This window comes from Pseudochaenichthys georgianus, chromosome 3 (genome assembly GCF_902827115.2).
Source record: "Pseudochaenichthys georgianus chromosome 3, fPseGeo1.2, whole genome shotgun sequence".
Taxonomy (NCBI): Eukaryota; Metazoa; Chordata; class Actinopteri; order Perciformes; family Channichthyidae; genus Pseudochaenichthys; species Pseudochaenichthys georgianus.
The window spans coordinates 50103513-50116686 of record NC_047505.1 but is presented as its reverse complement, the minus strand read 5'-3'; positions in this window follow the sequence as shown (position 1 = coordinate 50116686).

Here is a 13174-nt window from a genome sequence, read left to right as displayed (position 1 = left end):
ACATCAACATGTGTCCCCTCTTCTTCATGTCTCTTCTACATCAACATGTGTCCCCTCTTCTTCATGTCTCCTTCTACATCAACATGTGTCCCCTCTGTGGAAAGAGACTCTGAAAGCTTCAGGAACAAAGATTCTCTCTCTTTTTGATCCATTTCTCTAAAAACCTGTCTGAAAATGAGCTGATCAGATTTTGGCCACTTTGTGATGTCATAACGATGTGTTGTCTTGAGTAACCATTAGCCAATCAGCAACCAAGGTAACCCCCCCCCCCCTTATCACCTGAATCTCCTCTAGAGCTCCATTGAGTTCTTTTTGACCAAATGTCTCTCAGAGGGGCGTGGGGAGGGGCTCCTTGTTTTCATCTGAAGTAACAGACAGAGAATCAGCACTTTGGAAGCAGGGCTGAAACAGAGGGGATTATGGGTAATGCTGCCATGATCTGTTTGGTGTTTCAGCCAATCAGAGACAGGTTCTGTATATATCTGAGACCTGTAATATATTGATGAAAAACAGTATAATAGAGGACCTTTCAATGTCTCCAGTATTCAGCCACATTTTTAGTTCCCTCGTCTGACCTTCGTCGCTCTTTATCTTTCATGCCTCTCAGAGCACGTGAGGAAACTGGAGCACCTGGGCTGAGCCACTGCCAACACTGTGACATGCTACAAAATCCACAAAGCCGCTAAATGACACCTGTGTCCTTCTCACGGTGCCACGGCTGAGCCTCAGCGGCCGCACGTCGCCGCCGTGGAGCCGCGTGGTGGCGTGACGGATGGAGGACAGTCGCTCTCCGCGCAGTGAGCCGTCCCACCTGACTCCTTTGCTTGACCTTGACAACAAAGTCGCAGTGACTCTCTGACAGTGTGGATGTAAGCACCCTCGGGAGACAGCCTAAGCACCGCAATCCACTCTGAGGAGGCTTCGCTGCAGCCTCCCTGCGGCCCGCTCATTAGAAAAGGTTGTGTTGACAGGCAGTATGTGAGGAGGGGAGAACTACACAAAGAAACCCTCCCAGGTTGTGTACACACGAACCGAGGCTTTTATTTTTTGGCTGTGCATTGTCGTGTTTGTTTACTGACCTAATTAGCAGCATACAAACAGACTACAACACATACAACAACAATCTAATTAAATGTTCTTTATCTGTTCATGATATCAAGGCAGGTAGATAACTATCTGTGTTAACTTCACTCCGTCGCTGTCGGAGAACAAAGCCCTCAGGACAGATATGTCCACGGACCGTCTGCATCGGGATAATTAGCTTGACGTTAGCCGTCGCTCCAGCATATGGCTCGTTAAGATTAAAAATGCATGCTTTGCTTTGACATCTACCCAATGTCTTTTGAGATGCAACACCTGCTTGGCTGGGCATATGATGGACACCAGATGGTTGACATGGTGATGCCATTAAACATATCATTTCTTGATATAACTGAGATATTGTCTTCTTTTCAACGTCACCATATCTGATTTATACGGTGACCTGAGTTTGATATAGAAAGTGGATGAGATTGTTAATGATGTCAGGACTTATGTCTTGTATTATTGTTAGTGGTGCACGATAATTATCGGCCCGATATTAGGAATTATGACGTCATCCCGATCAAAGTATTAATAGCCCCGATAATATACAATATATTTTTTGGGTAAAAAGAAGAGATCCTGCGGTGTGGGTGGATTGGGATGAGGGGCGCTTGTTTTTCACTCGGCTCCTCCCGGTTTGCCAGCACTGTGGTATTAGTGGTTTAGGAAGAGGGGAGTTCTTCACAAATCCAGCGCTCCCTAACTCATGGCTGGCTGTGACGTAAATGGCGTGCGGCCGTGAAGCCAGGACAGTAAACAAATGTGTCGTCGGTAGTATGGGACTATTTCAAAGTTTCAGAGTTAGATAGTTCGCTTGCTATTTGTATTAACAAATGCAGAAGTTCCACGAGGAGGGAAGAAGGCAACGAGCTATAATACTTCCAACCTGATTAGTCACCTGAAACATCGCCATGGCTACGATGGTGTGTTCAAAGCGTACGAAGACGTCTGCGCTGCTAAACTAGCGGCGAATCCAAAGCCAGCTGCAAAGGCACCGGGGCTTTTACCTATCGACGAGGCTTTTGAAAAAGGCAAGAAGTTTCATTTTTGGGAAAATAAATATGGTCACTTTCAAGAGTCAAAAACTGTTCTTGGCTTTGTTTGTTCATAGTAGTAATGCTGATTACTCACTACTAGTCTCTTTTTTACCACCAGGTGTGCAAAAACTACAGGTACATTTAATATATATATTATATTATTATCGGTATCGGTTTCAAAAAACCAATATCGTGCATCCCTACTTATTGTTTTATTGTTTAAGTGTCGGACCCAAGGAGGATTAGCTTTTTTTTTCAAGAGCAAAAGCTAATGCTAAATAAACATAAACAGACCGACAGGTGAAAACGCGCCACAACGGAACAAAACACTTTCACCATTAGGACAAACGTGCTGTACTTTTGAAATGAAGCAAATGAAAGAACTATTCCAAAACACAACCTCACTAACTGGAGAACACGCACTGCATCAATCTGACGAAACCTGCTCGGGGTTACTTTCTAGCTCACAGCAACAATATGGGCAGGAATCACGCGATCATACTTTAAGGGTCCACTATGATCCTCTTTGTCAAACGTGTGAGGGGACACACAAGTATGTATAAATAGCATGGAAATGTGGATTTTGCATCATAAGTGACCTTTTTCAATAAGTCAATTAAACTCACTCACGTAAACCTCAAAGAATGCTCCAGTCCCCGCTGCACCGTAAATACACATGTTATGATGTGTGTTTCCTGTTCCCAATGCCGAAGGGTTATTACCTTGAATGCACAGTCTGGAACAAACTGCCCGAATCGTGCACGTCCGCTGAAACACTTCCTATTTTCAAATCCAGACTAAAAACATATCTATTTGCTGCTGCTTTTAATTGAGCTGTTCATACTCACACTGCAGTACGCCTTGTATTCATGTATTCCGTACCCGCTGTTTTTATTTATTTATTTCATTATCTTATGCCTGTTTTTAAATGCCATTTAATAATGTGTTTATGCTGTATCTATTCCTTGCCTTGCCTTGCATCGCAATGCAGGCTCTCCGGATGTGTCCTTGAATAAGTGACACACACATTCATTTATGATGTAGTTAGTCTTAAGTGACTGCTGTCTTCCTGCATGAGCTTCGTGTGCGGCCTGCAGTGAGAGGAGAGTCTTCTGTTGTATTTATATTGCAAAGCAAACATGAGGCACAATGTGGGATTATGGGCAGGACAAGGGCGCCATTACACAGAGGGAATCTGTGGAGACTGTTAACAGGCCAGTTTTCTAAATGATTTGTGAGATGGAATAGATGATAGGCAGCTGCACAAACCCTCTTGTAGATTGAGGCAGACTGAACGGCTGACTGTTGTGTGATGCAAATGCTGCGGCTGCAATGCATTGTGGGGCAGCATTTTCTCCTCTCCTTTCGGTGAGGGAGGTCCAGTGGGTCCTAAACTAAAGGAGGTTTGAAACCTCCTTTCCTATCTAGAGAATTGGAACGGCACTCGTGGCTGCCGCTGAGGGACTTCCGGGTCATTTCACTCCGTTAGGAAGGTTCCTAAGCTAAATGGACTATTCGACTTCAGCCCCGGTGTTGTGCCGTAGGTTGAAGCCAAGCCCCCACGAAGTGCGTTGTATTCGTTGTGGCCAAACGGCGGTACTACACTTATGTTAGGTCGCTGGGCCCAGTGCTTGAATTGGAATAAAAAAGGTGCCAGTACTCTAAATCAGCAACTGTTTCAAGTACATTTATTTATACAGCCCAAAAACAAGTATTTGCCTCAAAGTCATAGTATATCCTGTAATGCTGGTGGGTTTGTCTCTTTAGTGTATATTTTAGAAAGGCTCACTGTACTTAAACAAAATGACTTTTTTTTTTAAATATTGAAGTTAGATGCATCAATCTGGTGCACTTTGAGAGCAAAATGAAGAGATACATGGATACCTCTCAACATCCATGAAACAACTGTAAACAGATTTACTTTTTCTTTATGGATATAAAAGAAAGTAAAGCCTGACTCCTACTGGCGGCTGGTTAAATGACTCCTCGTCCCTGAGTACACTCACCATCTTTCAGCAGGAAAGGAGAGAGGGAATCCTTGTCCGGCGACAACCGCTGTCTTTTCGCACTATTATTAAGCCACGCTAACATTTTCGAAATGCTAACGTTATGTGATGTCTTTTCTGCTCTAGTCTATCGCTGCGGCGCGTCATAGATGCGTCACGAGCCGCGGTCGCCTCGTTAATATCAAAATCCATCGTGTAACAATCCATTACCACGCTGTCATGAACGCGCGGTGCTGTTACGTGTACACATTGACGTGCTTAATGTGAACTAGCATGTTGGGGGGCGTGGTTAAAGTTGTGCATGGTCTATGAGCGCACATACGGGTACTTCTCAGGCATGCTGGGTAATCTGTGACGTTTCGCTCTTTCAAAAGTTGGGCCATTTTATCTTCAAGCGCCAATGAGCAGCTCTCATAGGAATGAATAGGCCCCGCCTCCCACGCTGTATCCAGTTCTTATTATACATCCATGGTTGAAGCCTTGCCGTAGATTGAAGCCCTGTTCGCGGGGTGACGTCATCGCCTTGCTTTTTTCTCTCTTTTGAATCATATATTTCCCGTCAGATTAAAAGAGTAAACGGTTGAATAAATAATGTGCATACAATTGCGTTTTAAGGACACTTTTCAGATCTGTCACAATCTTCGAATTGGAACAAACTTCCGTTGTTGAGTGCAGTCCCACTCTGCTATGTTCCTCCTTCCTACAGAACGGACAATGACCGGATAATATGTCATTCGTCAGTATAGTCCTATTTCTTAAAACCTTCGCTGTTGTTTAAGTGTCTGATACTTGATAACCACGAATAGTAAGCAATGATATAACAGTAATGATAACAAATATGATAATGTCAGACACTGTGTTATTTTCAATCAAGCCTAAAAGATAATTTGCTCAAACTAGCTCCACTCGCTTGAATTGCTCCCTTGAATGTAATTGTAATTATTTTTTAATTATTTTACTCCCATTGTGTTAGTTTGATATTGTATGTATTCCCTTTAGAGCACTTTGGTCCACTGAGGTTGTTTTAAATGTGCTATATAAATAAATAAAGATTGAGAACACTTATTTTCCTGTTTACTTGATCGCTGCATTGAGCTCTGCGCAGCTTCTTCTACATTAGGGGCTGCTTTGGTTGCTTGACGAGACTGTCGCTTAGCAACAACAACAACCGTGTGTGGTTATTTTTGTGTGACGATGATGCTGTTATCTATTTTTTTTTTTTTTTTAATTGAATTTGCATACAAGCCACTTTTCCTGCCTTGTCAACAACATTTTTGAATGAGGACCTGATTTGGGGGAGAGTTTCCTTACAGAGGCTCTATTCTGCTTTTTGCGGTTTTCCCTTCCCTCTAGTCTAGTGTGTGATATATAGTTTTGTGTGCATGTAAATCAGGGATGTCAAACTCAAGGCCCGGGGGCCAAATCCGGCCGGTGACTTCATTTCATGTGGCCCCACAAGAGCGTGCAAAGAATATAATATGTGTATTATACGGTTACAGGCCGATGTACAGAAGCCTGTTGCCCATAAACTACATGTCCCACAATGCATCTCAAATGTAACCTTTTTTTCAAAATGTCACTTATTTTATTTTTTTTGACTTTTTTTCCAGAATTTGGCTTTTCTTTTTAAATCATTTTGTGACATTCTCAGTGAAGAGACTTGCAATTATTTGCCCTAGACTTCTGCTTTCAGACGTAGTTAATTATGAAGTTATTACCCTATCCGATAATAATCCAATGCAGAGGCAATCATTTAAGTGCTCGGACTGTTTTACGGTACGTCCACACAGCAGCTTTTCAAAAATCTTGAAAATCTTGGAGCTGGGCGTGTCTGACAGCTTGGGGATTTTTTGCGAGCAACGCGACCAACAACCAATCGCATGAATCTCCCGCCCCCGACATACAAAGCAAAAAAACCCGGGGATTTTATGCGAGCAATATATATATATATATATATAAAATCCCCAAACAGGCGAAAACCTACCAGTTTCCCCCACTGCCTCTGCCACCTCCCTCCATGCCTGGTTCCTCCGGTTTGTATCCCGTTAATAGTTCTGGTCGTAAAGAACCGGGTGATTTGCTACCGTAATTTCTCGTTTGGAATATGAGGAAATGAACTGCGGTCTGGCTCTCCCAGCTTACACGCGGTTTGATTGGCTAGCGCTTCTACTGTCAGATTTCCATAAACGTGTTTGATTGGCTGGCGCTTCCAGCTCAGCTTCAAAAGTTGAACATTGCTCAACTTTGGAATCCTGGAGATCCTGGACATCCTGTAAATCTTCGCTTCGCTCCCCCACAATGCAGTTCGGCGAAAAGCGAGGCAAAGTGACGTCATCCCATTCAAAGTCAATGGGCAGAGAAGCGTTGGAAGCGGTGGAAGATTCTTCTGAAGCTGCTGTGTGGACGTACCGTAAGGGATGTGCAGCTCCACTAACTTGGAACAGTCTCCAAAAAGAATGGAAAATTCTTTGGTGGTACCACTACATGTTTTTAAAGCTCGGTTGGATGCTACACAATCAGATGCTGTTGGGACCTGTACATGTGGATAGATATGTAAATTGTAATCCCTGTACATTGTGCTGTATGATGTCCTTTTGTTGTTCTGTTGTTTATGTTTTCATGTCTTCTTGTGGAACCTACTGCTGCAGGTCTGTCTTGAAAAAGAGATCATTGATCTCAATGGGATTTCAACTGGATAAATAAAGGTTTTGAATTGAATTATACATTATTTTATATATGTATTTTTTATATAGTCTTAAAGTTACAACCGGCCCTTTGAGTGCAACCATAATGCTGATGTGGCCCGCGATGAAATTGAGTTTGACACCCCTGCTGTAAATGGTCTGCAAAGGCTAAAACCCCTGTGTTCCCTCCATTGAACTCCTTTATTAACTTCCGGAACATAGTGACATCTTTATGTTACACTCGCTCTTCTATTGGCCATCACTCCAACACATTGTATGTGGCTAAGGGGGCGGGACATGTCTAAGCAGTTGACCAATCACAACAGAGCTGGCCAATCAGAGCAGACTGGGCTCTGGTTTCAGACAGAGGGTGAAAAGAGGTGCTGCAGCACAGGCAGTATGAGAAAAATAAAGAGCTTTTTGAACATTAAAGCATGGAGACATGTAGAGACACTACATGCTGATATACACCTGAACATCAGCAGGAGAGGACTCTTTAAAGTAGAGACACTACATACTGATATACACCTGAACATCAGCAGGAGAGGACTCTTTAAAGTAGAGACACTACATACTGATATACACCTGAACATCAGCAGGAGAGGACTCTTTAAAGTAGAGACACTACATACTGATATACACCTGAACATCAGCAGGAGAGGACTCTTTAAAGTAGAGACACTACATACTGATATACACCTGAACATCAGCAGGAGAGGACTCTTTAAAGTAGAGACACTACATACTGATATACACCTGAACATCAGCAGGAGAGGACTCTTTAAAGTAGAGACACTACATACTGATATACACCTGAACATCAGCAGGAGAGGACTCTTTAAAGTAGAGACACTGATATACTGATATACACCTGAACATCAGCAGGAGAGGACTCTTTAAAGTAGAGACGCTATATACTGATATACACCTGAACATCAGCAGGAGAGGACTCTTTAAAGTAGAGACACTACATACTGATATACACCTGAACATCAGCAGGAGAGGACTCTTTAAAGTAGAGACACTACATACTGATATACACCTGCAAACCAACAGGAGAGGACTCTTTAAAGTAGAGACACTTATACACCTGAACATCAGCAGGAGAGGACTCTTTAAAGTAGAGACACTACATACTGATATACACCTGAACATCAGCAGGAGAGGACTCTTTAAAGTAGAGACACTACATACTGATATACACCTGAACATCACCAGGAGAGGACTCTTTAAAGTACAGACACTAATACTGATATACACCTGAACATCAGCAGGAGAGGACTCTTTAAAGTAGAGACACTACATACTGATATACACCTGAACATCAGCAGCAGAGGACTCTTTAAAGTAGAGACACTACATACTGATATACACCTGAACATCAGCAGGAGAGGACTCTTTAATAGTATATGTTGTCAACGGTTACATCATTACAACACTGCATCATTTGCACTGAAGCTTTCCTATAAGCACATGGAATAATAAGAGTGCAGTGCAGAAAGGAGAGCATATAAACATGGCATCGGAACAATACGTAATCTGTTACATAAAGTTCTGCAGCAGCAGCGTTCATTTCTCTGAGAGGTGCTGCATACAAAGCGCAGAACGGTAATCACGGGGTAATTATCAAACTGGAAATTCCTCCCATTCTGCAGTTGTTTAACAAACAGAGGCGCTCTGTATTTTCATATTCACAGCAGGGCTTTCTCTCCTCTCATAACACTGCTTACAGAGCACCATCAAAAGCTGCGGAGGGGAGATATCAAACCATGCCTGGATCTGTGTGGTGAGAGGAGTGCTCACCCTGGGGGCAAAGCACACAACCCCTCCACTTTCATCCGCAGCACGGAAACCCCTCGGAGCGCAGGCTGTCGAACAATGTGAGAAACCAACTGGCCCTCTTTCTTTCGTGGTGCCAAGCGAGGAAGACAGTGTCATTCTGCAACAGGGAGCATGCATGTTTGTGATCTCTTCTGAAGAAACCTAACAAACCCGACGCAGCCCTCTGAGGTGCAGCAGACGGCTTGACATTGTTTCCTGCCGCCTCCTGCAGTGAGTCAGAGCACCCTGTTGCAATGCTGCTGAATTATTGAGCCAATACAGATTATTCAGACTGGGGCGGGTGGAGCTCGGGGAAACTTAAAGCTCTGAGGAAACTTGATGAAATACCTTTTTCAGATTGTATTTCTGGCAGCAGTCCCCATGGAATTTAATGATTCACCTTCAGCGCTCACGTGTGTTGAATGTGCCTCATCAGCGGGGAATATATACCTATATTAAGTTTAAATGCAACACTTTACTTTTTGTGGGGCTTTATTCTGCTGATGTTCAGGTGTATATCAGTATGTAGTGTCTCTACTTTAAAGAGTTCTCTCCTGCTGATGTTCAGGTGTATATCAGTATGTAGTGTCTCTACTTTAAAGAGTCCTCTCCTGCTGATGTTCAGGTGTATATCAGTATGTAGTGTCTCTACTTTAAAGAGTCCTCTCCTGCTGATGTTCAGGTGTATATCAGTATGTAGGTGTCTCTACTTTAAAGAGTCCTCTCCTGCTGATGTTCAGGTAGTATATCAGTATGTAGTGTCTCTACTTTAAAGAGTCCTCTCCTGCTGATGTTCAGGTGTATATCAGTATGTAGTGTCTCTACTTTAAAGAGTCCTCTCCTGCTGATGTTCAGGTGTATATCAAGTATGTAGTGTCTCTACTTTAAAGAGTCCTCTCCTGCTGATGTTCAGGTGTATATCAGTATGTAGTGTCTCTACTTTAAAGAGTCCTCTCCTGCTGATGTTCAGGTGTATATCAGTATGTAGTGTCTCTACTTTAAAGAGTCCTCTCCTGCTGATGTTCAGGTGTATATCAGTATGTAGTGTCTCTACTTTAAAGAGTCCTCTCCTGCTGATGTTCAGGTGTATATCAGTATGTAGTGTCTCTACTTTAAAGAGTCCTCTCCTGCTGATGTTCAGGTGTATATCAGTATGTAGTGTCTCTACTTTAAAGAGTCCTCTCCTGCTGATGTTCAGGTGTATATCAGTATATAGTGTCTCTACTTTAAAGAGTCCTCTCCAGCTGATGTTCAGGTGTATATCAGTATGTAGTGTCTCTACATGTCTCCATGCTTTAATGTTCAAAAAGCTCTTTATTCTTCTCATACTGCCTGTGCTGCAGCACCTCTTTTCACCCTCTGTCTGAAACCAGAGCCCAGTCTGCTCTGATTGGTTAGCTGGCCGGCTCTGTTGTGATTGGTCAACCGCTTAGACATGTCCCGCCCCTTAGCTATCACATACAATTGGTTGGAGCGCTAGCCAATAGAAGCGCGAGTGTTGACTTGTGGTGTCACTACGTTCAGGAAGTAAACAAAGGAGTCCGGTGAAGCTAGGCGTTTGGGGCAAACTCTATTTGGATTGTAGCCTTTGCAGACCATTTACATGCACTAAACCTATATAATACACTACATGAAAGGGAACACCTCAAAATCATATTAGGACATGTTACTTTTAATAAAAAATGTAATGATGAATATGTATTCCTATTTCCTATGCATAACATTGAATTGCATATTCATGAGGACAGTTATATACAGAGCTTTTTTATTTTAACTAGGCAGCAGCATATCTGTGTAGTTGTTGAAGGCATGAAGTAGATATGTATTTGTGTGGCTTCAATGTTACATCACAAGCTGAACATGAATGGTGTGCTCGTAGTAAGACAGTCAATCAATGTTCATGCAGAGTTACTAAGGATTAACAGAAATGACATCACGAGAAAACATTATCACAAGTGTCCACATTTGCATAATGTGTATATATAGTGTATTGATGAATTTAATATGTATGCAAATGTAGGAATACCTCCATCGCAAGAACATATTTTGATCATAATTAGTACAACCTCATTTAAAATGAAAATCATAAATGACCTGGATTTGATATCCAAGAAAATCCAATAATTGCTTATATTATTCATATACAAATAAATGTATACGCCATTCAGAAGTCCCGTACATTTGAGTCACAAAACAAGGCCATTTAAATAGAAATTGGGCAAATAGACTGTCAAAAAATTGTTTTATGAAATACCGGTAATGATTGGGTCTTTATTTCAGCATCACGCAGCACACGCGTGTAATCCCAGACACGATTTGTTCAAATATCACCTGGGGACAACATTCGCAGGAAAACTATTACAAAAGATCCGTCCCTGATCCATTGTGACAGCAGTCGGCCGTGCACACTGACCTTTGACCTGTGGGGTTGCAGGACATTTGAAGCAGACTCTGAAATCTGTCACGGAGACACTCTGAGGTTACAACCATTCAGCGGCTTTTTGGCGATCGGATTCAGAGAGGCAGCAGCCACCCTGTCAGTCTGATGAGCACACTCAGAAGGAGGACTTGTTTTTCACCCTGAGGCCATCGGAGCAAAACAGCTCGAGGCTGTCTTTTTGAAGCAATGTGACATTTAGAGAGACTTTGTCAGAATGATGCTTATAAAATCATCAGGGGTGTAAAGTAACTAAGTAGATTTACTCAAGTACTTAAGTACCATTTTGGGATACTTGTACTTTACTTGAGTATTTCCATGTTATGCCACTTTGTACTACTACTCCACTACAGTTCAGAGGTAAATGGTGTACTTTTCCTCACTACATGTATTTAATACCTTTAGTTACTTCACAGATCTGGATGAATGATGTGAAATATAACCAAGTGTTGAATCAGACTTTAGTTCCACCTGGAGTAAATCCACCAGCTACCCTGCAGTCTACAAAGTACTTCAGACTAGCTGCACCTCCACCAGCTACCCTGCAGTCTACAAAGTACTTCAGACTAGCTGCACCTTCACCAGCTTTGAGAACACTTTCATGATCAATCATTATAAAACATATCATATATATTATTCTGAAATGGACCAATCTGTACAACGACTACTTTTACTGTCGCTACTTTAACTATATTTTGATGAGAATACTTTTCTACTTTCACTTGAGTAACATTTTGAATACAGGACTTTTACTGTAACAGAGTATTCCTACACTCTGGTACTTTGACTCAAGTACAAGATCTGAGTACTTCTACTTTGACTCAAGTACAATATCTGAGTTATTCTACTTTTACTTAAGTACAAGATCTGAGTACGTTTACTTTTACTCAAGTACAAGATCTGAGTACTTCTACTTTCACTTAAGTACAAGATCTGAGTACTTCTACTTTTACTTAAGTACAAGATCTGAGTACTTTTACTTTTACTCAAGTAAAAGATCCGAGTACTTTTACTTTTACTCAAGTACAAGATCTGAGTACTTCTACTTTCACTTAAGTACAAGATCTGAGTACTTCTACTTTTACTTAAGTACAAGATCTGAGTACTTTTACTTTTACTCAAGTAAAAGATCCGAGTACTTTTACTTTTACTCAAGAACAAGATCTGAGTACTTCTACTTTCACTTAAGTACAAGATCTGAGTACTTCTACTTTTACTTAAGTACAAGATCTGAGTACTTTTACTTTTACTCAAGTAAAAGATCCGAGTACTTTTACTTTTACTCAAGTACAAGATCTGAGTACTTCTACTTTTACTCAAGAACAAGATCTGAGTACTTCTTCCACCTCTGTGTAAACTATATATACCAGTCATAAAGTTCAATAGTGATAACAATGATATCTGATGTAAAAAAACATATTAATAATACTCGCTTGTATGAAAAGGTTCACTTTAAAATCAAATATATTCTTAATAAGAAGAAGTAGGAGTAGGAGTAGTTTTAATATTATTATTGTATAACATCATAATAATGAAAATGATTAATTATGTTATTTCTTGTGAACTTTCATTAAAGAACTGCAAATCAAAGTGCTCAACATAGAAAATATAAGATGCTAATTCAACACGTGTAAACTAGGGCACACACACCATTTAATTAGGTCATAAAAGACAGAAGATGCTAATTGAAATTCAAAACAAGGCCATTAATAATTATAATATTTAAGAGACCACATCACAAGGAGGACATTAATGATAATCCCTTTTTATATTGAATAATTTAAATTAAAAGGTCTTCAGCTCTACTACTTTGAATACGGAATACATTATTGAAACTAATGAATGAATGTGTTTGACAGCAGACTTTAAACTAACTCTGCGGGTGTTTCCTGTGCGTCACTAAGAGCAGAGGGAACTGGGCCTCCTGACAGTTGTAGCATTAAACCTTTGAATCATCCTCTTCTGAGGCACGTAATCTCTGCAGAAAAGCCCCTGTGCCCGGCGCCGTAATTACAGCTGCTTAACGTATCTGCAATATGCAAACGAGCCCATCTTGATTGCTTGTAATGATCATCATTTCCCACTTAACTGGTAATCAGCTGTTCC